The 23,308-nt window shown below is 39.7% G+C and overlaps 1 pseudogene across 1 annotated transcript in view; it reads left to right on the forward strand.

Moving 5' to 3' along the window:
- Positions 1-23,308, forward strand: part of LOC309610709 (G protein-coupled receptor kinase 3-like) — an 85,157-nt pseudogene that overhangs the window by 29,148 nt on the left and 32,701 nt on the right. Inside the window, exons 3-9 of the transcript XR_014249738.1 lie at positions 2,569-2,666; positions 4,345-4,419; positions 9,659-9,720; positions 14,859-14,911; positions 16,741-16,831; positions 18,982-19,081; positions 22,946-23,189. The product of XR_014249738.1 is annotated as a G protein-coupled receptor kinase 3-like (transcript). The remainder of the gene's footprint in view (positions 1-2,568; positions 2,667-4,344; positions 4,420-9,658; positions 9,721-14,858; positions 14,912-16,740; positions 16,832-18,981; positions 19,082-22,945; positions 23,190-23,308) is intronic.

Raw genomic sequence — 23,308 nt, forward strand, 5'->3', positions numbered from 1 at the left:
TATGAGATACGAGGCACTTACTAAAGCCAGAGTTGTGGTTCAGAGCATCATTTGTGCAAGAAACTAGAATTTTCTGTATTGCCAGATTATTACAGTTCATAGAAAACTCCCATAGAACCAGCATTTGCTTACAGGTGTCAGCTTGCTTTATAGGTCCCCAGAACATAGACTTAGGTTTCATTACACTTGTTTTCAAGGATAATGATTCCATGAAGGTTTAGTTTTCCTAGAGTTTGTATGTTTAGGCAGAAACGTTTGCCTTTGGTTCACTAACAGTCCACCTGTTCTATCCTAGCATTCTGGCATTAATTTCTGGACCTTACTAAAACAAAACATCAAAAGAAATCTACCAAACTAGAGTCCTTTGTTTATTTTCTGACTCTGCCTCAGATTTCTGTGTCTGGCTTCTGTTTCCTTGCAGCTACCATACTTGCATCTGGCATGGTATTTGAACCTTTAGACATGTTCTCCTGAATTAACCTTGGATGATTGAGCCCAGGTCCTTGGGTTATGCCAACATTGCTGAATTGCTCCTTCATTAAAAAAGTGTTTTCCTTCTGGAGAAAAATATAATTTGAAGATACATGCACCCCAGTATTCATAGCAGCACTATTTACAATAGCCAAGACATGGAAGCAACCTAAATGTCCACCGACAGATGAATGGATTAAGAAGATGTGGTGTGTGTGTGTATGCACACACACACAATGGAATATTACTCAGCCATACAAAAGAATGAAATAATGCCATTTGCAGCAACATTGGTGGACCTAGAGATTATCATAGTAAGTGAAGTAAGCTAGACAGAGAAAGACAAATATATGATATTGCTTATATGTGGAATCTAAAAAAATGATACAAATGAGCTTATTTACAAAACAGAAATAGACTCATAGACATAGAAAACAAACTTATGGTTACCATAAGATGGGGGGATAGGGATCAATTAGCAGTTTGGGGTTAAAATATACACACTACTCTATATAAAACAGATAACCAACAAGGACCTACTGTATAGCACAGGGAGCTATACTCAATACCTTATAATAACCTGTAATGGAAGAGAATGTAAAAAAAGAATGTGTGTGTGTGTGTGTGTGTGTGTGTGTGTGTGTGTGTGTATAACTGAATCACTTTGCTGTATACCTGAAGCTAACATAACATTGTAAATCAACTATATTTCAATAAAAATTTTAAAGAAATAAAAAAATTTTTAAAAAGTGTTTTCCTCTTGGATGGGGTATCAACCTACCCTAGTCCTCTTGCCTTTTTGTTAAATTTTAGTGTCTGTTCCAAGGAGACTCCATTGTAAGCCCAGGCAGTTACAGACTTGTGAATTTCAGCCATTCACTGATGATATTTAAGGGCAATTAAGATGATCCCAGAATTTTTCTCAGTGTGTGAACCAGTTAGCCTTCGTATAGGACGTCAGCATTGTACATATTCCTCTCCTTGCCGACCGTGCCCTTTCATTATCAGAAATTCTCATAGGATTTACTGGTTTTGATTTCAAAACTGTTAAACTCAGACTGTACAGTAAAAAAGGTAACTTTTATTTCTATTCAGTTTATACTCTCTCCCATAGGAGTAATCAGCCCCACCTTTTATCATAGCAGAATAAAGAGCACTCAGATATTATGAAAGTCAGTATTACAACTGTCTCCTTGGTGGGAGCATTTATTTTTCCAAAATAAGTTATATGTAGTTATTAGTCATTATATTGAAAATCTTTGCTACAGTCTTCCTACCAGCTCCGTATTTCATTTGTGTTTTCATTCTCTTCTTGTCTTTTAGATTAAACATATTTCTGTAAATAAATAAAAATATTTCTCTGATCTGAGAACTTCTGTTATGAGGTTGGAGTAATAGGGGCCATGCCCTCACAAAGCAGCTATCTCCAAAGCTCATTTTATCATTTGACGTTTTATTATTTATCTTAACACCGGTCAGGTTACCTCCCTTAAGTTATTGGCAAAACATACCATTTGAAGGAACCTTTCTGTTAATACTTTTAGAGTGCAGAGAAGGTTCCAGTGTGAAAAACCAATGCTTTTATCTATGGTTAATGCATTTCCAAAATATTTAGTTGATTTCTAAAAATCTCTTTGCAGGAATCCTAGCAGTTTATTATTATTTTTTCCTCCAGAATTTTGTAACACTGTAGTTGAGTGAGAATGAGCCCCATCATAACTCTTAAAACTGGATTACAGACAAATTTAAATTATTTGTGCTTTGGAAAGGAGAATTGGCAAGGATGAATGGTCCATGGCTGGTGCATCGTAAGATAATTGTAACCATGGCAGTATTTGTTTCCTAATATTGTGTTTCTAAATTTAAGCGACAAGGTTCATCATAGGAAAAAATCCATTTGTATGTTCCAAGTTGAATTTAAATTATTCCAACTTCATTATTACAACATTAGAAGTAGTTGTTTCCTGTGGAATGACCGATTCAAGTAATTTGCTTGATCTTGTGTGGAAGTGGTTTCTACCAAGACTAGTAATATCCTTCAATAAAGTAAGTTTCTAGGAAGACAATACCTAACAATGGTAACTTTTAACCATCCAGATAAAAGAATATGAAAAGCTTGAGAATGAGGAAGATCGCCTTTGTAGAAGTCGACAAATTTATGATACATCATGAAGGAGCTGCTGTCTTGTTCACATGTAAGTATCTTTTTGTTTTATTACTTTAGTATGGGTAAATATGAGACAGCCTTCAAACGTTTCCAGAATGAAAGTTAAAGTAGGAGGAAGAGGTTTAAAAATTAAATGATATTCATCCAGGATGGAACCCATTTCTTCGGTTTTTGTCATTTGTTTCCTGATAATACTGATCCGGTATCTGTTGCTCCATATACTCTTGGTATGTTTCCAAAAGTGGATACTTTCACTGCAAACATTGATAAAATGGCTAATGCAGATCAATGGAAGAAAAAGCCAACCTCAATTCTAGACTTTCTAAAGGAAATTAAGCTTTATTGTTTTTCATTTAGCTCTCCTTTAACAGTTAGGCTAATCATATATTGATCAATAAAAATCTTAAATGCTTTCTTTGAATTAATAAAGAGGATTGTAATTATTGTGTTAATGTAGTTCATTAATAGTTGAAGGATGGTTGAAACCATTTTTTTTCCTTGTATTGATAAATCAGAGAAACAATCTAATTCAGTCATTAGGATAAACTAGGTTCCTAGGAAATTATTCCACCAGGAATGAGTGGAATAATTAATAATGAAAATTTACCATGTAATCTCTCTACATGAAGACTGTTTTCCAAAGGAGTATCCTCAGAGCCCTGGGCTGCTGTGTGCAGTGCAGTAGCCACTAGCCACATGTGGGTATTTAAATTGTTTAAGTTAATTAAAACGAAATGGAATTAAAAGTTTAATTCCTCATGAGCCACATTTCAAGGGCTCAATAGCCACGTGTGGCTGGTAACTCCCGCGTCAGCCCAGGTTCACCGCACTTCCAGCATCGCAGAGAGCCTGACTGGACAGCACTGCTCACGACAGTGATATATGTTCGTCCTTGTGTGTTTACTGTGTTGTCTACAGTGCTTACTGAACTTCTGAGCTAGAGTTAATCGTAATGCTCTGTGTGCCTTGCTACCGTGCTGGGGAATGGTTGAACATTGGTAAATGCCAGGTGTTCACTGTGAAAGCCTCTGTAAACATAGTTTTCGTATAGGTCAACAATTTAGAGGGTTTTTAGCAGTGTGATATGCTTTTTAAGCTCTTCTTGTGCATTGCTGCAGACATAATTTGAAGTTTTGGGGGAGGACAGAGTGCGTAATTTTTGTCAGTGTGAGTTTCATTCTTTTAGAACCAATTCCTCTCCCCTGTGGTTACAGCAAGACTTTCCTTACCCTAGAGTCTTTTCAACACTGTGATATAGCTTTGCAGTCCTGACGTTTAATTCTTAGGTATATTTTCATGCATTCACTTCCTCTCATATAATAGAAATTTTACATTTTTAGGACCCCAGTATCAGCCAGTTGAGGGATGATGCATTTAGTAAGGTGATAATATGATTCCTTACAGCTTTTTTTAATCGAAGTCATCTTGATCTCCTGTGGGATTAGATATGTCAGTTGGATGCCGCCGTGCTCAGCATCCTTCTCGACATGGTGTCTAAGAACTCTGGAAGCTCAGAGGAGCAGTCGTCTGTTTGGCTTGCCCGCAGAATCCAACAGATTTTTTTAAAGAATGCATGTTGATGGAATCCCTATAGGTTACTGCTTAGTAATTTTTGTGTTAAATTATATGTTTGACATTGTAAAACATACAGAAGTTTGCTCTGTTTTATATTTGTGGAAAAAACATTGTTTTTTGATTTTTAAAAGCCATTCTCAAAGCAAGCTGTAGAACACGTGCAGAGTTATCTATCCAAGAAACAAGTGACATCAACTCTTTTTCAGGTAAGATACAATGCTTTCCCAATAACTGTTTCTAATTTGCTTAAGAGTTGGATTTGGGGACATTCTTTGCATGTGTGAAAGTGCTGGGGGAATTGACATATGAGGCTGTATTTCTTACGTGGAGGTTTATCTGGAAGAACTGAAGTTTAATATTGTCTGTCTTCTCATTGAAATGTGCTGTTCTGCCGACATCCTTCGTGAAGGCTTTCCTGAAAAAGGCCACTGGAGCATTCTTGTAATGTTGTTTTCTATAAATCAATCAAGACAAGACATTGGAGGAAAAAGCCTTTTCCTGTTTGACATCCCAGGCACCTGTGATGAGCAGGGACTTGACAAGATATACTTTCTAGTGGTACAGGTGTTGACCCCCACGGTGATTATCCCTCAGATGAAATAGATCCATTTTCAAGAGTCAAGAGGGAATGTTTGAATGGCCTTGGGGTCGTGACTGAGGAACTGGACTTTGCCTTGGCTCCTCGTATCTTGAACACAACACAGTCATGCAGATTTAAATGACAGGCCTCAGAAAACTTGATGCACAACTGATGGGCCGATGTATTTGCTGATCTTCAGATGTAATGGTTTCTCCTCCCCAAAGCCTTTTCTCTCATCCTGTGGGTTTTCTGTAGAGGTGGCAGCTTGCAAGGACATGGTCAAATTTTCAAGTGGATAATGTACTTTTCATGTTTCTATGAGTCACAAGAAATATGAAAGAATGCCATTCATTAATGTAGTGATTTTCATAAATGAAAAAAATTAATTTATCCATTTCCTGGATTATTCAGTAATTTACAGAGAAGTAAGTTGATTTTTACCTAGGTGCTTTATGATAGGTTTTATTTACATACAAAATGAATCTGATGATTTTATAGAGAAAATACTGATTTGGCTCCGAGAACATTTGGGTACAGTAACAAACCGCGTGCTGCCTTTCTGCCAAAATAATTAGATGGACTTTTCTTAAAATGTAGCACCTTTTATAGTCTAGTTGGTTATAAGCTTGGGCTCTGAAATTAAGTGCCCTGGATTTCGAGACCCTGGGCAAGCTACCATACCTCTCCTCCCTTCAGTTTTCCCATCTGTGAAGTGGAAATGACAGCGGGCTCTCTGGCAAACGGGGGTCTTGAGGATTCAGTGCATGTGAGATGCTTTGCACTAGGCCTGTCTGTTGCCATACTCCACAAATGTCAGCTCTTATCAAACATTGTACATTCAGAAAGTGCAATGTGAATGTCTGCTATTTGTTGCCTTCGTGATATTTCATGTCAGAACTTCAGTTGTCTGACTTTGACGCTGTTCAGAGACAGCCTTGTAGTCAATTACATCTAACGTTGCTAAATTATACCTCACAGTACGTGGATTTTACAACTCTGATGCTAGCTTTTCCTGCAGCATAAATAACATTTGAAAAGATAGTTCCAGATGAGATACAAAGACCACCAAAATTCTTTCTGTGCCTTCAAGGAACAGTCACTTAGGAGCTTCTCCAATATCTTTCAAAACCACTTTACTGATTTGTTCATAAGAAAATAATTAAATAATGTTCTGGTAAAATAGATATAGAATGGCTGGTGTTCTTATTTCAAAGGTCAAGGAATAGTCCCTATTAAGTTGATTTAAATAAGAAGGTGTATTAGTGCAATTCAGTGTGACATGTACCATCAGAACATAGTGATCAAAGTATAAATAGAAGTTACATGTTTGGATGTCCTGCTTATAGAGAGACATTAACCATAAAGTTAGTTGATATTCTTTGAGTTGGAATTTCTTTCTTTCCCCTGACTTTCTGAGTTATAATTGACAAATAAAAGTTGTATATAATTGTAGGTGTACAATGTGATGTTTTGATATACGTATTCGTTGTGAAGTGATTGTCATAATCAAACTAATTAACATATCCATCACCTCACATAGTTACATTTGTGTGTGTGTGTGTGCGTGTGTGTGTGTATGTGTGGGGGTGAGAACACTTACGATCAACTCTGTTAGCAAATTTCAAGTGTACAATACAGTATTATTAACCGTAGTCCCCATGCTGTACATTAGCTCTCCAGAACTTATTTATCCTGCATAACTGAAACTTTGTACCCTTTGACCACCATCTCCCCATTTCCCCCACTTCCCAGCCCTTGGCAACCACCATTCTACTCTGCTTTTATGAGTTAGACTTTTTTTAGATTCCACGTATGGACGAGATCATACCATATTTGTCTTTCTGTGTCTGGCTTATTTCACTTACCATAATGTTCTCCAGATTTACCCATGGTGTCACAAATGGCAGGATTTCCTTCTTTTTAAAGACTGAATACTATACCATTGTGTGTTTATATATATATATATGTGTGTGTTTGTGTATCCATACCACATTTTCTTTATCCATTCATCCATTGATAGACACTTAGTTTGTTTCCGTATCTTTACTATTGTGAATAATGCTGCAGTGAACACGGGCGTGCAGAGATCTCTTCAAGATACTGACTTCATTTCCTTTGGATATATACCAGAAGGGGGATTGCTGGATAATATGGTAGTTCTGTTTTTAATTTTTTGAGGAATCCTTATACTGTTTTCCATAATGGCTGCACCAATTTACATTCCCACCAACAGTGCACAAGAGTTCCCTTTACTCTACATCCTTACCAACAACTTACCTCTTGACTTCCTGATAATAGCCATCCTAACAGATGTGAGGTGATATCTCATTGTGGCTTTGATTTGCATCTCCTTGATGATTAGTGTTGTTGAGCACCTTTTCATATGCCTGTTGGCCATTTGTATGTCTTTCGAAAAATGTCTATTCAGGTCCTCAGCCCCCTTTTGAATCGGGTTATTTGGTTTTTGGCTATTGAGTCGGAGTTCCTCGAATATTTTGAATATTAACCCCTTATCAGATATATGGTTTGCAAATATCTTCTTTCATTCTACAGGTTGCCTTTTCACTCTGGTAATTGTTTCCTTTGCTCTGCAGAAGCTTTTTAGCTTGATGCAATCCCACTTGTCTATTTTTGCTTTTGTTGCCTGAATTTTTGATGTCACATCCAAAAAATCATCACCCAGGCAAATGTCAAGACTTTTTTCCCCTGTGTTTTCTTCTAGTGGTTGTACACTTTCAGGTCTTATATTTAAGTCCTTAATTCATCTTGAGTTGATTTTTGTATATGTGTGAGATAAGGGTCCAGTCTCATTCTCCATTTATTGGAGAGACTATCCTTTCCGCATTGTGTGCTTGACGCCCTTGTCAAAGCTTAGTTGACCATAGGTGTGTGGATTTATTTCTGGACTCTCTATTCTGTTCCATTGGTCCATAATGTCTGTTTTTATGTCAGTATGATACTATTTTGATTACTGTAGGTTTATCATATATTTAGACATCAGGAAGTGTGATGCCTGAGTTGAAATTTCTTATCAAGGAGAAGGTAGTAAAAAAAAATGCTCTGAAAGTAAATACAAAATGCTTTTTATTCTTTTTGTTTGCAAAATTGACTTTAGAAATAAATAATTGCACAGGTACATTTGGTGGCAAGAGTCGGGAGGGGTCCTGGCTTACATTTAGGTTCCTAGAACATGCCAGGCCCTGTGCTTGGCTCTCAACATTCTTAATCTTATTAAATTCTCACAATGGCCTTGAAAATTAGATGTGACTCTCCCATTTTACAGATTAAGGGAACTGAGAATCAGGTGAGGTTGTTTGCTCATGACCCCACTATTGAACTCTCGCTTTTGCACTGCTTACCCGACACATTTTGTAGTTCTTTGTGTTGAAAGTGGCAGTGTAGTATATCATATCCAGTCTTAAGAATTTCTGGTGAACTTTTATTTTATTAGCAAAAGTACAGGCTGTTTTATAAAATATGAAAAAATATTAACGTAACAGTTTTTGTAAATAGAAAATCTGTGATATACAAATTTAGGCTTTTCATATATCTTTCAACACTTGATCTCTTTTGTCTTTTGATGTCTTTTGAACCTCTTGAGACTTGTGGCCCTTGGTCTCTAGCATCTAGAAGAGTTAGCGAAGATTGCTATTATGTGTCATCATAGAAACACAGGACTTAGAGCTGGAAAGGGCTTCAGAGAGAGAGTTCAGCTTCGCCTGTTACTAAGGAGGGAACAAAGTCCATTTGGTTTTAGTGACCAGTTCCAGTGCCCCGCCCAGGACAGCAGTAGCCCTGCCAGGGGGTGGAGGTGGCTTAGCCCCGTGGCAGGAAGTGAGGCTCCCAGGCGAGCTGCGGTGGTCTCACTGCCTGTGTTGGTGACTGTGGCTTCTGCAGACTTCCTAGTTTGATCACTTGCCTTGGACAGTTCCTGATCTGGTCCTTCTTTTTTGCACATTTTCAGGGTGATCTACGAAGACACAGAAAACATTAAATTTGCATCATTCAGTGAGTGTAGGGTATGAAGATATTTTCCAAAACTATCTAAGTGGCTCCAGGCTGAGCTGTGAAATGTTGGCATTTGATATTTTTATAGTTCTTGATTTGAAGTCCATCCCATGGAAAATAAGTTTATGCAGTTTATTTGGTAATGTGTAAAGTGGCATGATATTGAAGTAGATTGTTCTCCACAGGGAAAGGGCACTGCACATGTGAGCAAGGAGCCCTTGCCTTAATCCCCTTAGCCATGAACTTGCTCAAAGACCTTGGGAATAGCTGATTTTAAAAAAATTTACTCCATGGGTCCCTTGGCTTTTAGTCTTTAAAAGTCAATATTAATGCTGATCATTTATGATAATCATAATTAATAGCAATTATATAATTAATAGTAATTTATGGGATGCACTACATAACTTACAAGGCTCAGTACGCAATGAAAACCTGGGGGCCCTTGTTCAGAAATTGTTAAGAATTTCAGGATGACAACAGCAGGGCACCAAACCGAGCCCTGGGCTCTTCTGTGGGACTGCATGGGTCACATGCCCATGAAGCTAATTCCAGCCATTTAAGATGTGTCTGTGACTTGCCAGGAGCCGTGCTAGGCAGGAGGGATGCAGTGGCACACAGGACAGACCTGTCCTTGCCTTCATGGAACATGCCATTGAGTGGTGTAGATTACTACAAGTAAATAAGCGTGACCGTGAGTCCATTGGTGAAAATTGGACAAGGCTGAGAAGGGCGAGTACAAGGTGCTGTGGGAGCACGTAATTTGGAGCCTCACCTCGTCTGAGTCTCTTCCTTTTCTGCTTTTCACTTTATTATGTTCTTATTGATGCACTGTGGAATTTCTTTTCCATCCTTTCCAGCCATACATAGAAGAAATTTGCGAAAGTCTTCGAGGCAGCATTTTTCAAAAATTCATGGAAAGGTATGAAACTTTATGTATAAAATCTTTTTTTTTAATAGAGATATATTTGACATGTAACATTTTCTTGGTTATATATCAGTGTCTTTATACTGATAAGATCTTGTACTGTGTAGGTGTACCTCATTTTACCCAATAAGTGCTGTCCTTAAAATGTGTTAATTTATTCATTCAACAAGCATTTATTGACCATGTGCTATGTGCCAGGCTTTGCATTAGATTGTTTCCTCTGTACTTTATAATTTAGGATTTGTATATCTTAACATCCCGTTGACCTTTAGTTGTTTAGCTTCAAAATGGTCCAAAATTTAAATAGGCTAAGGAACCTCACAATTAAAAGTATCTTATTGGGACACCTTTGCTAATGCAAGCACAAGTCTATATCTAATTCATTTGTTTATATGTTGAAATCATATCCTTCAAAGTGAGACAAGCCTTCTCTTGATTCTTTACGTAGTAGAATTTAAGTATCGGCAAATGTCTGTAGTCATATATATCATTAATGTACCCGATAAATATGACCCTCTGGGTTACTCAAGCTATAGGGTATGTCTGTCGTATAAAATTCTGAAAATTTTCGGTAATGCCTATAAAAGTGCTCACATGCTTCTCAGGCACCCAAGAGTCAATCCTTCAGTATTTTGAGTGTTCCTCTATGATAATGCACCTTTGGAATTGGACTTTCTAACACTGAATCTGCATTCACACTGACTGTACTCTTCTCCATAAACTCGGCTAATTTCTAGACAGTTGTCGTGATGACCGTGCCTCATCGATGGAGCAGCCCGCGGCTGTTCAGTAGTTGCCCTTTAAGAGCAAATACTTCAGTGCAGTTTTTTTTTTTTCTCCACATGTTCATAGAACTAAAATAATTAAAATAAAATTTAAAAAGTGTGTCATGATTCTACCAGAGTTCAAGAGATAATTTTATCTTGGAGTAGAATCAATACCTCAGGAAATGAATCTGCATACAAATGATTACATTTTTCTGAGCAGGAAGAGAGGCTTTGCCAAAAAGCCGTGGAATCAAACTGAGGGGATAGGATGCCGGCTCAGGGGTGAGACTCAACCAAGTCCTGGGCTGTCTCCACTGCTGTTGATTCTAAAATCTGACTTTTCCCAAACTCCTGGGTCAACCTCGCTGTTATATGATCCTTGGTGGAGAGGGGAGAAATGGGGATGGTAATTAAAATTGGGGAAGAGGTCTTGTTAACTCCATTGTGTATCCACCAGGTAAACCTGCACGGTCATTTTCTCCCACTGAGTTAACCGTTCAGTGTGGTCTTTTTTTTTTAGTTTTATTGAAGTATAGTTGATTTACAATGTTAATTTCTGCTGTACAGCAAAGTGATTCAATTATACAGACACACACACACACACACACACACACACACACACATTCTTTTTCATATTCTTTTCCATTATGGTTTATCCGAGGATGTTGAATATAGTTCCCTGTGCTATATAGTAGGACCTTGTTATTTATCAATTCTCTATGTAATAGTTTACATCTGTTAAACCCAGACTCCTAATCCATCCCTCTCCCAACCTCCTCCCCCTAACCATTCACTCTTATCACCACAGGAAATACAAGTGAAGCTGTTTGCATTTTAGGCAGGCATGCACATTGGATTTTCTGAAACTGTTACCATTTTATATAAATGAATTATTTTTAAAGTCAGTTCATTTATACATATATATTTTTGGTTCTTTTTATGTTAATACATTATCAAATTAACAGTAAAAAAATCCATTGTCAGGCCAAGAGTTCAGAGTTGGGTTTTTTTGTTGTTAATTAATTAATTTATTATTTATTTTTGCCTGCGTTGGGTTTTCATTGCTGTGCGTGGGCTTTCTCTAGTTGCGGTGAGCGGGGGCTACTCTTCATTGCGGTGCACGGGCTTCTCATTGCGGTGGCTTCCCTTTGTTGCAGAGCTCGGGCTCTAGGCGTGCGGGCTTCAGTAGTTGTGGCTCGTGGGCTAGAGCGCAGGCTCAGTAGTTGTGGCGCACGGGCTTAGTTGCTCCGCGGCATGTGGGATCGTCCCGGACCAGGGCTCAAACCCGTGTCCCCTGCATTGGCAGGCGGATTCTTAACCACTGCGCCACCAGGGAAGTCCAGAGTTTGGGTTTTGAAAAGCACAGGCGCTCCATAAATAGAACCTTGCAGGCTTCAGCATCGTCAGGACTGGCCGTGCTCTCTGAGGGCCTCACGGTTCAGGCGACTTTTCTCGGTGGCCACACTGCAGTTTGATAGTAGAGAAGTAAAGAAGAAGTCTTCATGTAGAGAACAAACTTATGGTTGCCAAGGCGGAGGCGGGGTGGGGCAGGGGTTGGACTGGGAGTTTGGGGTTAGCAGACGCAAACTATTATATAGAGAATGGATAAACAACAAGGTCCTACTGTATAGCAGGGAACTAGATAAACCATAATGAATAATGAACTAGATAAACCATAATGAATATGTAATGAATGTATATCACATATATCCTGTGATAAACCATAATGAAAAAGAATATATATGTGTATAACTGAATCACTTTGCTGTTCAGAAATTAACACATTGTAAATCAATTATACTTCAATTAAATTTAAAAAAAAAAAAGAGGACGTCTTCAGCAGTGCTGAGCCTGCCTCTCCACCTTCTCCCGAGGCCCAGCAGGGACACGGGGTTAAGTTCCCTGTGGGGCTGAATCCCGGAGGGAGGCTTTCCCTCTTCTGGATGAGGCTGGTGAGCCTCGCTTCAGCAGTGAACATCAGATTGCTCAGTGATCTAAAGCCCACGTCAGGGGTTAGAGTTAAAAACACTCGTTCTGCTCACCCTCGCTGCGCCCCAGTCGTCTTTGTATCTTTCACCCCTGCTCTTCCCTCTAAGGCAGCGGTTAAGTCACCTGCAAGGGCTCTCGCTCTGAAGCCCTGTGCTGCCCAGGCTCTGCCCTATTCTCAGCCCCGGTTCCTCCTCCCCATCCAGAAGTGCCCATTCTAGTGACTAGGTATTGCCTAGGAATGGAGCTCAAGGAACCCCGTGGGCACACGACAGCCAGGACACCCAGGAGCCGTCTGTACTTCCTAAAGAAGAACTTGTTATCGTACTTAATGGTCAAAATGTCTGTTCTTATTTTTTGATGGAGTGTGTGTTCTTTTGGCGCAGGGTTTGGGTTGGGAGTTGATTCTCCTCGACTCTTCTCTTGGCCAGCAGGGCACTTCTCTCTCCCTGGTTGTTTACCCTCCCCAGGTAGTTTGCAAGTTCATAAAATGTGCCAGATCACACCCCCCCACACCCCCACCTCCGTTGCCATCTCTGAACTCCAGAATCCGTGAGAAGGCAGGGTGTGAGCTAGCCTCACACACCAAGTGATTTCAAAGTCATGGATTTATTCACCCCAGTGTGGTTTCACCTTTTGTACTCACCATGCTTTAAAAAAAAACTCTTTGAAATAACTCTCAGAAACTCAAAATTTATTTTACCAACCTCATAGAGATGTTAGGAGGATCCGTGAAACACTCTTTAAAAGTCATTTCAGAGTCATTGAAAAAAGATGCTATGTAATTGCAAGAGTTCTGCTTTTAATTCTTAATTTGATTATTAGCCTCAGAAATATTTTTTTTTTAATTTATTTATTTATTTATGGCTGTGTTGGGTCTTCGTTTCTGTGCGAGGGCTTTCTCCAGTTGCGGCAAGCGGGGGCCACTCTTCATCGCGATGCGCGGGCCTCTCACTGTCGCGGCCTCTCTTGTCGCGGAGCACAGGCTCCAGACGCACAGGCTCAGTAGTTGTGGCTCACGGGCCTAGTTGCTCCGCGGCATGTGGGATCTTCCCGGACCAGGGCTCGAACCCGTGTCCACTGCATTGGCAGGCAGACTCTCAACCACTGCGCCACCAGGGAAGTCCCTCAGAAATATTTTTAAAAGATCCTTAGAAGGCATATTAGATGAAACCCCCAGGGACCTGGGATATTTGGATGCCTTAAGGCATCGTATTATAGTACTGGTAATACCTGTAACTTGCACTTCATAAGAACTCCCTCTCTTCCTGCCTTTCTCTCTCCCTCCCTTTCTTCCTTTTTTAATTCATTCATTCCTTCATAGAACCCTGAATACCGTTCCTATGTAAGGAATCATGCCAGGGGCTAGATGAAGTCCAACAATCACCACACATGTTCTTTGCTTTTAAGGAGTATTCAATCCAGAATGCATTTCTTCTGAAAAAAAATTTTAAAGCAGACATTTTATAGATATGTTGCTCATTAATAAAAAATAATCCCAACAATGCCTTTATTAATGGGATAGATATCTTTCTTACTTCATGAATGAAAAAAACACTTCTCCAGCAGTTGAGTAAACTGGGAGCTTATCAGTGCAGTATGACTTCCATCTTCCGATTCTTGTCTGAGGGTTCCTCTCCTGCACTGTTTGCATCTTTGTGAGGCAGACATTGGTTTGGGGTCAAATCCGGCTCCACCCCTTCTCTCTCCGTGTGGCCTTGGGCAAGCTCAGGTCTTCTTGGCTGTAAGCTGGGCATCATCATGGTACCCGATCATGGAGTTGTTGAAGGAGTAGATGAACAGGGCCTGGAGCATGATAAGCACTATTTAGGTATTATATTTGCTACCCCTGTAATTATTTGTAAACAGCAATTTTTTCGTCATTGAGAGCTGCACTGTCCAGTATGGTAGCCACTAACCACGTGTAGCTGTGGAACTCTTGAAATATGATTAGTCTGAATTAAGATGGGCAAATACCCACCAGATTTCAAAGACTTAATACAAAAGCAAGAATGTAGACTATCATTAAAATTGTATATTGATTTGATTTAATTTTATGTTGAAATGATAATTTTTTGATACATTGGTTTAAATAAAATATATTATTAAAATTAAATTACATACGCAGCTTCTGTTACCCATCTCTTGGACAGTGCTGACTCAGATAAAGATGTTACCACAGCATAATGACAGTTAAAGGAGAAACACAAAGTCTTCAATTTGAATCATAAAATAAAGCCTTAAATACCAGGTGAATGCTTTGTGAAAAAATGTTTATGAAAACTTACTCCATTTGAGAAGCAACACCAGCAGTACAATTCTAGTTTCTCAGTTAACTTGATATTTAACTTTTCAGTAATTCCTTACGTTCTTTTTCAGTGACAAGTTCACTAGATTTTTGTCAGTGGAAAAACGTGGAATTAAATATCCATGTGAGTATCATCTTTGCCTTTCTTTTTTTAAATAAAAACTTCCTCTGGCTCAACTTCGTGAGAAAATATTTTATTCGGCAGCATACTCCCAAGGGTGACACACTTTCCAAACAGATGTCGTGCTTATGGCTTTATGCATGAAAACTCCATCCTCCTATACCCAATTGTAAACACTTTGAATTTTAATTCTCTTTTCTCATATTCATGTAACAATGTGTTTATTTATTTAAGAATGGTTATTTTAAGCGGTAATTGACCTTTTAACAGAAGTAGTTGTAAAAATACAAGTCTTCTACATAATGTAATTCCCTTATGCCCGTGCCTTATGCCATCTTGGTAAAGTTCCTTTTTTTCTTATTCTTAGGTGCATTGATGTAATAAACATGATGACATCTTTTACTAGACCACGGTTTCATCTTTTTTATTATTTTGAGAATGATAAAAGCAGTCCTCAAAGACAGGCTGCTTTCTGACATTAACCCCTTAGCATTGTATCTTCTTTTAGCTCTTCACTGTCAGTAATTCTAGGGCATGTTCTTTACTTCACTTTTAGAGTGTACGTTTCTCTTCCCCTTTCCTTCATGCTCTCCCTTCACATAGGTTTGCAATTGAGAAAAAGAAATAACTGGATTTTTTTTTTTTCAGATTTTTACTTGAGCAGTACAATTGGAAGAAGTGGGTTTTTTTTTTTCTTCTTCTTCTTCTTTATAACCTCCTCTCTCCACCCCATTTCCTGGCAGGATTGAGAAGCAAGAGGCAGTGACACATTTTTAAAACTAATCCCTTATTGGGACTTCCCTGGCGGTCCAGTGGTTAGGACTCCATGCTTCCACTGCAGGGAGCACGGGTCCGATCCCTGCTCTGTCGCTGTGGCATGCCGCAGCACGGCCAAAAAAAAAAATCCCTCATATCTGCTGTGGAGGTTTCTTGTGCTTGTGTTGCTTTAGCAGACATGGTATCCTCATGTCATCACGTCCTCATGTCCTCTGAGCACCAAACATGAAGCTAGTGGGCCAGATGCCCCTCCCTGGCTGCAGACATGATATTTGAAGGGTTGTCTGGGGAAACCCTTCAAGCATCTGACCCTTCATTTGCCAGGATACATAAACTAGTAGGCATTTGCTGTTATCTGATGGCCTCTTACCACGAACATAGGACTGTCTATCTGCCTTCGTACCGTCTAATGCCATGAAAACTGCTTAGGAAGCAGGCATTGCTGGGATGATATTGACAGAGTGCTTATGAACAAAGCCTCTTCATACAGTTACTCACACTTGGTCTGGTTTCATGCTCACATGCCCAGCATGAGTCCTGTCTACTCACTGACGTTATTGATAAAACATCCACACGGCCAGCATCTGTTGGGCTTTCTGATCATATGGCCCACAGTTAGGAAAACATAGATGCCCTTGATGTGGACCTATTTTTCTACCATGACGTTCCTGGCCTTGCTAAACTGTTCCCAAACTTTAGGCTTCAGAGTAGCTGATGTTGCTTTGTGTTTTGAGTGGAAATTTCACATTCACTTGTCTTCAAAGCATACATCTTCCAATATAAGATTTATGAGATCAGAAAACCAATCTAACTCGGCTACCACTGTATCATCTTCCCATTTGCCTCCGTGGTGTGCCTTCTGTGCAGTTTGCATAGAAGGTGGTTCTAGGATGTCCTGCCATCTTGTGCTTCTCACCTCTCAGTTTGAGGGACCAGTCACGGAAAGAGCAGGTGTATCTGAATCTCTATTTTAATAACTGTATATGTTTTACATGAAAACAACAGCATAATTTTTATGCAGTTTTACGTTTCCATGTCGCATTTTGAATTCACAGTTGACCGTGAATGATTTCAGCCTACATAGGATTATCGGACGAGGAGGATTCGGTGAAGTATATGGTTGCAGGAAAGCAGACACTGGAAAATGTAAGCTTTCTAGGCTCGTATATTTTGCTGGGGATTCTAAGAGAATTTTATGCTCGCATCAAAAGGAAACCCCTGTGTAGATTTATGGAAGCCCGTGATCTCACTCCTGCAGTAATTTACCTCAGAAGGAAATAGGCTGTATTTTGTAAAGCATAGCAAACGGGATGATCTGGAACTTCTACCTCTTAGGGCTAAATGGGAAGGTAACCAGAAACTGTGTATCGGGAGCCTGCAGTGTTTCAGGCCGTGGGTGAAGAGCCAGGAATCCAGAGGTGGCCAAGAAGGGGTGTTACGTACGGCCTCCCAGCCCGATCAGACTGCAGAGAATTCTCTGCTTTGCAGGGGAGAGACATTCTCTTCTGACCCCCCTGTGATTTAGCGTGTGCAGTTTGGGGTGATAGAGAACATACCTTCCAGTTCTATGCTGCACGGTGGGCTTTTTGATCCTAATATGCACTTTACTTGTCGTTCGTTACCTTTCACTAAATTTTAGTTTTACTTCATCATAACTGCTTGTCGAGGTGTTGAGGATGCCCAGTCTGTCACGTGTTGTTGTTAGAAGTAAATAATATCAATTTGTCTCTTCATACACATTTACGATTTCACCCGACTCTTGGAAACCGCCAGGGCGTGGTAAATAGTCTTCTATTTTATAGGTTAAGGGTAGACGCTTCTCAGGAGTCACACAGCTAGGAAGTGGCCAAGCTCAGCTCCCATGAATCCTCGAGCACGTCCTTTGCAGCCTCCAGGCTGCCAGTGACAGTGACCTGCCACCTGCCCTTGGGGGGGGTGCCCTCAGCTTGCTTACTCTGAGGGGCTCAAGACCTGTGGGTGCCACCTTCTCTGTGGTCTGCAATCCAAAGGTCTTATTAAACATCGTCACAGCAGGGTGGTGATAGAAGTAGTATGAGGCATTTTGAAAATTCTTTATCATAAAAAATAAATATTTCAAGAACGCATCACTTCATGTGTTCTCAATATTTGATCCCATAATTAAGCCAATCAGTGTCTCGCAAATGGATTTGTCATATAGAGCTCCTGGAAGAGTGGATAAAAATATCAAATTTGAACATCTATCTCTGTTTTGCTGTAACTCATAACATTATAAGTTATAAGTAAGTTAGGAATAAGTGGATTTTGTGTGTCCTACCACAGCCAGACAACTGGTATACCTGGGTATCGTGAAGTAGTATATCAGTGGGAATTTACAGTCATGCATGCAGAATTCTCAAGCCCTCAAAACCCTTGTAAAAATTTCCTTTCAGCTTTCCCTTGTCCTGCTGAAAAAATATCTGCTTTCTTTAACCTGTGATTACAGAGTGTGCTGAGTAACATGTCTGTATTTCCTTAATGTGATTTTGTTCCAAATCTTCAAAAATCTTAAGCTGTAAAAGGTTTCTTCTCAACTAACTTTAATATAACTTGAATATAAAAATCTTACTGATTCTTTTTATTATTTGAAATATGATAACTTAAATATAGATTTAAAACAAATCAATAAAGTGCCATTTTAGAGCACGGAGTTTTGGACACATGCTTTCCCTTCCCATTTAGTCAATCATCAACATTTTAGAGTCTTGCACTCTATGCGCTTATTAAATCTTGACCAGTGCTGAATTCACAATTCCTAAATGCTAAATATGACATGTACAGCACCTCCACAAAACACACACACACACACACACACACACACACACACACAGTGGTACTAGGCAGTGGCAATACATACAAAATTTATTTCCCTGAATTTTATATCCATCTACTTTATGCTCTTATTTAACTGAAACATCAATTCATATAATAATAGAAGTATCTTGATTATTGCTTGATTTTTTAAAATAGCCCTTTTATTTTACAGTTATTTTAGGTTTACAGAAAAAGTGCAGAAATAGTACAGGGAGTTCCCGTGTACCCCATGCCCAGTACCCTCATCTTACTTAGTGTGGGACACTCGTCACAATGAACGAACAAATATGTTATTATTGACTGAAGTCTCCACTTGATTCAGATTTCCTTAGTTTCTTAGAAGCATTTTGCTTCTTTAAAACACTTGTCAAATCTTTAGAAACTTCCCCCAGTATGATGCGTATCGTTTAATCCGTTTAGATGTATTCTCAGTGCAGATTTTTCAATAATATTTATGTTTCTAGGTATGCGATGAAATGCTTGGATAAGAAGAGGGTCAAGATGAAACAAGGAGAAACCTTAGCCTTAAATGAAAAGATCATGTTGTCCCTGGTGAGCACAGGAGTAAGTATTCAGTTTTGAACACTGTTGGGTTTTTTTTGGTTTGTTTTTTGTATCAGAACAATTTATTTAAAATACAGGCATTTTTTTTTTTTTTTGGTGAATTCTGCGGCTAGCCGGTTCTTGGGGGGATTAGAATTTATAGCAGGGAGCAGCAGCACTAAGTTAGTATAAATAATAATTCAGATATTACCTCTGTCTAATTTGGGAATTAGGAACGTACTAGCCACCATTGCTGTGCACACTGACAACTTGTCCCTTTAGTGAGTATTTATGACTTCCTTCTTTGTGGAATATAGTTGCAGAGATGGCAGAAAATAATCATATCAATGACAAAAAAAAATCACTTGAATATAGTTAAGAATTGGCTGTGTGACTGAGAAGGACTAACCCAGAGAAGAAAAAGTAAGAGAAACGTAGCTCCTGTCCTTCACAAACTGATGGAGAGGAAGTGACTTGGCTTAGTCAAACCCCAGTTGTCCCTTCGGGGTGCTCCCCAGTCCGTGTTTCATTTGGAGGGAACCTTATCTTTTCAGCACTTGCTACTTTTACCTGCTGTGGACGCTGGCCTTTTCCATTTCCAGCACTACGTTTCTGCCTGTTGGATGTTTTATTTGTATGTCAGGCTGTCATTTTTAGCTCGGCACGTGTAAAAGCAAGCTTTTACACTGTGTCATCTTGACTTGCAAAGCAGTGTCCCGTTCTGATTTCTTTTCCTTTAATAGTATCACCCAGGATCAAAACCTCGGCTTTTATTTACCTGTACAGATGTATATAAAGACACCCAGAAAAACCCACCATGCCAGGAACCTGGGCAGTGCCCGTGTGTCCTGGCAAGTGAGACATGGGGCCCTGGGGGAGGCGGGATGGTGCTTCCATAGCTGTGTTCTAAATAAGGTCATCTTCACACAAAGGTTTTGAAAAACTCAGATCTTAATGGTGACTCAAAGAATTCCTTTCAGCTAGTAAGCAAGGAACCTGAGACCCAGAGACATCATTTCTTTGCCCAAAGTCCCCAGACTCCCTGGACAGGCCCAGTGTTGTTTTCTCATCCCTTTGTAGGCTCCATGTTTTATTGTTTGTCACCTGTATTCACTGTGTTGGGGTTTATATTATTCGAACATTAGTTTTAAGTGGTTCTGGAAAGTCTATTTGCTATCGAAGCCAATGAATATCATAATTTAGCTCAACTATAACAGATGAAAATGCCATTGCTATAAATAGTAATGTCTAATTGTGTGCCTCTACCTGCCAACGTATGGACATTAAGCATTTCAAATAAGAGTTACCCTGTGTGCATGACCAAGATTTTAACTGATTGGAATGGAATCTGAGTAGCCTGCACACTGTATTGGAATCAATGTGAATAACATTGGCTTCTAGTATCTATTGAAATGTCTGTGTCTTCATTTCAGACATGGATGTGTGTTTACTGCAGACTTTAAGTGCTTTATTAAAATATTAATTTTTTTTTTAAATTTTTTTATTTATTATTTATTTATTATTTTTATTTTTGGCTGTGTTGGGTCTTCGTTTCTGTGCGAGGGCTTTCTCCAGTTGCGGCAAGTGGGGGCCACTCTTCATCGCGGTGCGCGGGCCTCTCACTATCGCGGCCTCTCTTGTTGCGGAGCACAGGCTCCAGACGCGCAGGCTCAGTAGTTGTGGCTCACGGGCCTAGTCGCTCCGCGGCATGTGGGATCTTCCCAGACCAGGGCTCGAACCCGTGTCCCCTGCATTGGCAGGCAGATTCTCAACCACTGCGCCACCAGGGAAGCCCTAAAATATTAATTTTTAATGAGTTATCTCAAAGCCTTGGATATTTATTCACAGGAAAGCCTATGGAAAAAAATTTTTGGTGTTGGAAAACTATACGTACAATTTTAATTTTCATGTAGCATTTTTGTTTTATTCAGGTGAGGGAGAGTGGTTAAGTAGTTGTAGAGTTCCTCACTGGTCTATCCATAAGGGAATAAATAAAAAATTGGGGTTATATTGGGCTACTGCTTTGAGCTAATTTAAAAGACTTGTTTATATTTTTTATTCAAATATCAAAACTGTTTAGCATTTTAAACATGTATAAGTACATAATTTAAAGAATTATAGTAAAGAATTGAAAGAATTGTAATAAAGTTATTCGGAATTGTTTTTGCTAATGAAAGGCCACGGTTTATAGGATTTAAGTAATCTTTAGTTTAAAATTGCCTCCTTAGGTGATGCTTTAGATCAGCCTGTATCAGTATGATTTCCTAAGGTGTTGGCATGAAAGTGAGCCAGAGTCACCCATCAGAGTTTTCTATTTACTAGAAGGTTGTTTTTCTCTTTCAGTCTCAAATTGAGGATTCCTACTTCTCATCCCCCAAAGAGATAGTAGGAAGTACTGTTCGCAGTTTTATTCTGTAACTTTTGGATAGTAAAAAGGGAATCAAGGACATGTATGTCCATGACTGGGAGGAGCCGTCAGCACCTTCATTAATTAAGTCAGTTGTTGTTCGTGAGAAGCATTGCTCATTCATTCCTTGATCCATACCTGAGACCTAGATTGTGCCGGGCCCTCCACTACGAGACGGGGGTCCTGAAACCCTAGTTTGGTCCTTGTTCTTATAGAGCTGCATAGAGTAAGAGCAGCTGGTGTTTATTCAGACAGTCTCACAAATGCGTTGATCATTGGAACACGTGGCAAGAGGTAGGAAAGACAGGTCCACGGTGCTCGGAAGGCATTTAGCAGGGCGGAGGTATTGTCCACAAACGCTACTCTGAAGTCAGAGGAGGTCCTGGGGCATGTGTGGGTCCCGAGCACGGAAGTTCTGGGGACTCACAGAAAGTCGGCAGAGGTGGGGTCAGAAGTGATAGGGTAAGGACCACAAGATGAAGTTGTAGGGGAGAGAGGCAAACAGAGGCCAGACCAGACCAGAAAGAGCTTTCTGGGCCAGTACTGAGGATTTTTAAAAATCTTAAGAGCCGTTGGAAACAAAGTGTTTGAAGTAGGAAGATAACATGATAAGCCTTGCAAGTCTGAAAAGGTTCCTCTGACTGCAGTGTAGAGAAATGTTCTGAAGGATTACTTTACAGTCTATTTTATCACAGTTTTAAGTTCCTGCAAAATGTAGGCTATTTTGCTCACTAGGTAGGAAATCAAAGAAGACAGTTCCTTGCTGAAGAGCTTTTATTTAAGTATCCACCTGTAAAAACCCCCTAGTTCTTATTTACCTTGAATTTGTAATCAAGGCAGAACATCTTAACCATAGTTATCTTTGAAACCGTACCAACACCATCATTAAACCGCTGCCTGTTTGTCCACTTGGGTCAGTATTCAGTTCTTTGTGTCTCGGACCCCACCTGAGACTCAAGATGGCATCTGCTCAGGGCCTGAGAGATGAGGGATCGTGGTCAGCAAATTCTGTAGAGGTAACCAAGTCAAATCCCTTTAGTGGAGCTTTTATTTCATGTTGCTATGGAAACTTTGCCTTCGTAAGTAGGGTAACATAGGACAGCTCTGCCAAGAGTCCAGGGTCAGAGAGCTGGGGATTGAATCTTGGCTGGCTACGAAATTTCTTTGTGACCTCAGGCAAGACATTTCCCTTTTAGGGGGTGGGGAGTTTAGTTTCCTTGTCTTTAAAATAAAGAAATCGGACCACGTGATTTTTTTTTTTTTTCTTTCTTAAGAGCCCTTTCTACTCCGGTGGCCTGTGATTCTGAATCTCCAATTCATGTCCCGTCTTAATAACGTAGTATCTTAACTATACTTTGACCTTTTGCAGTTTTCTCAGGGCCGTCATTAGAATGATCATACACCATCATGTTCAGAAATACCCCCCTTTCCAGGCTCTATTTGTCCTCTGGGTGAAGTGAGTGGAGTTGCTCTCTCAGGCTGGGAAAGACCCAGGCTTTACTAAGTTCCTGGTCCACCCGCTTCTCTGCTCTAGAGATGAATTGTTCATCAGATCAGGAACCAAGAGTATGTGGGGAACGCCGTTAAGGAAGAAGCATGATATTTGGAGCAGAATGAGCCATCGCCAGCAGACTGTGGAAAAGTCTGGTGAAACACTGGTGGGATTGCAAGTAGGAGGGTACCCGCCCACCGAGAACCACGTGGCTTTTAACAGATTAAAGGGTAACACCTTTATTTTACCTATTTAACGCAAAATAAATCTTAACATTAGTAAACACTAACACCTCTCAACAGACCTCTAAGGAAAACTAGGTAACCACAAAATGAATTTTGTAATTCAT

This window comes from Balaenoptera borealis, assembly GCF_965194805.1.
Source record: "Balaenoptera borealis genome assembly, chromosome: 14".
Lineage (NCBI taxonomy): Eukaryota > Metazoa > Chordata > Mammalia > Artiodactyla > Balaenopteridae > Balaenoptera > Balaenoptera borealis.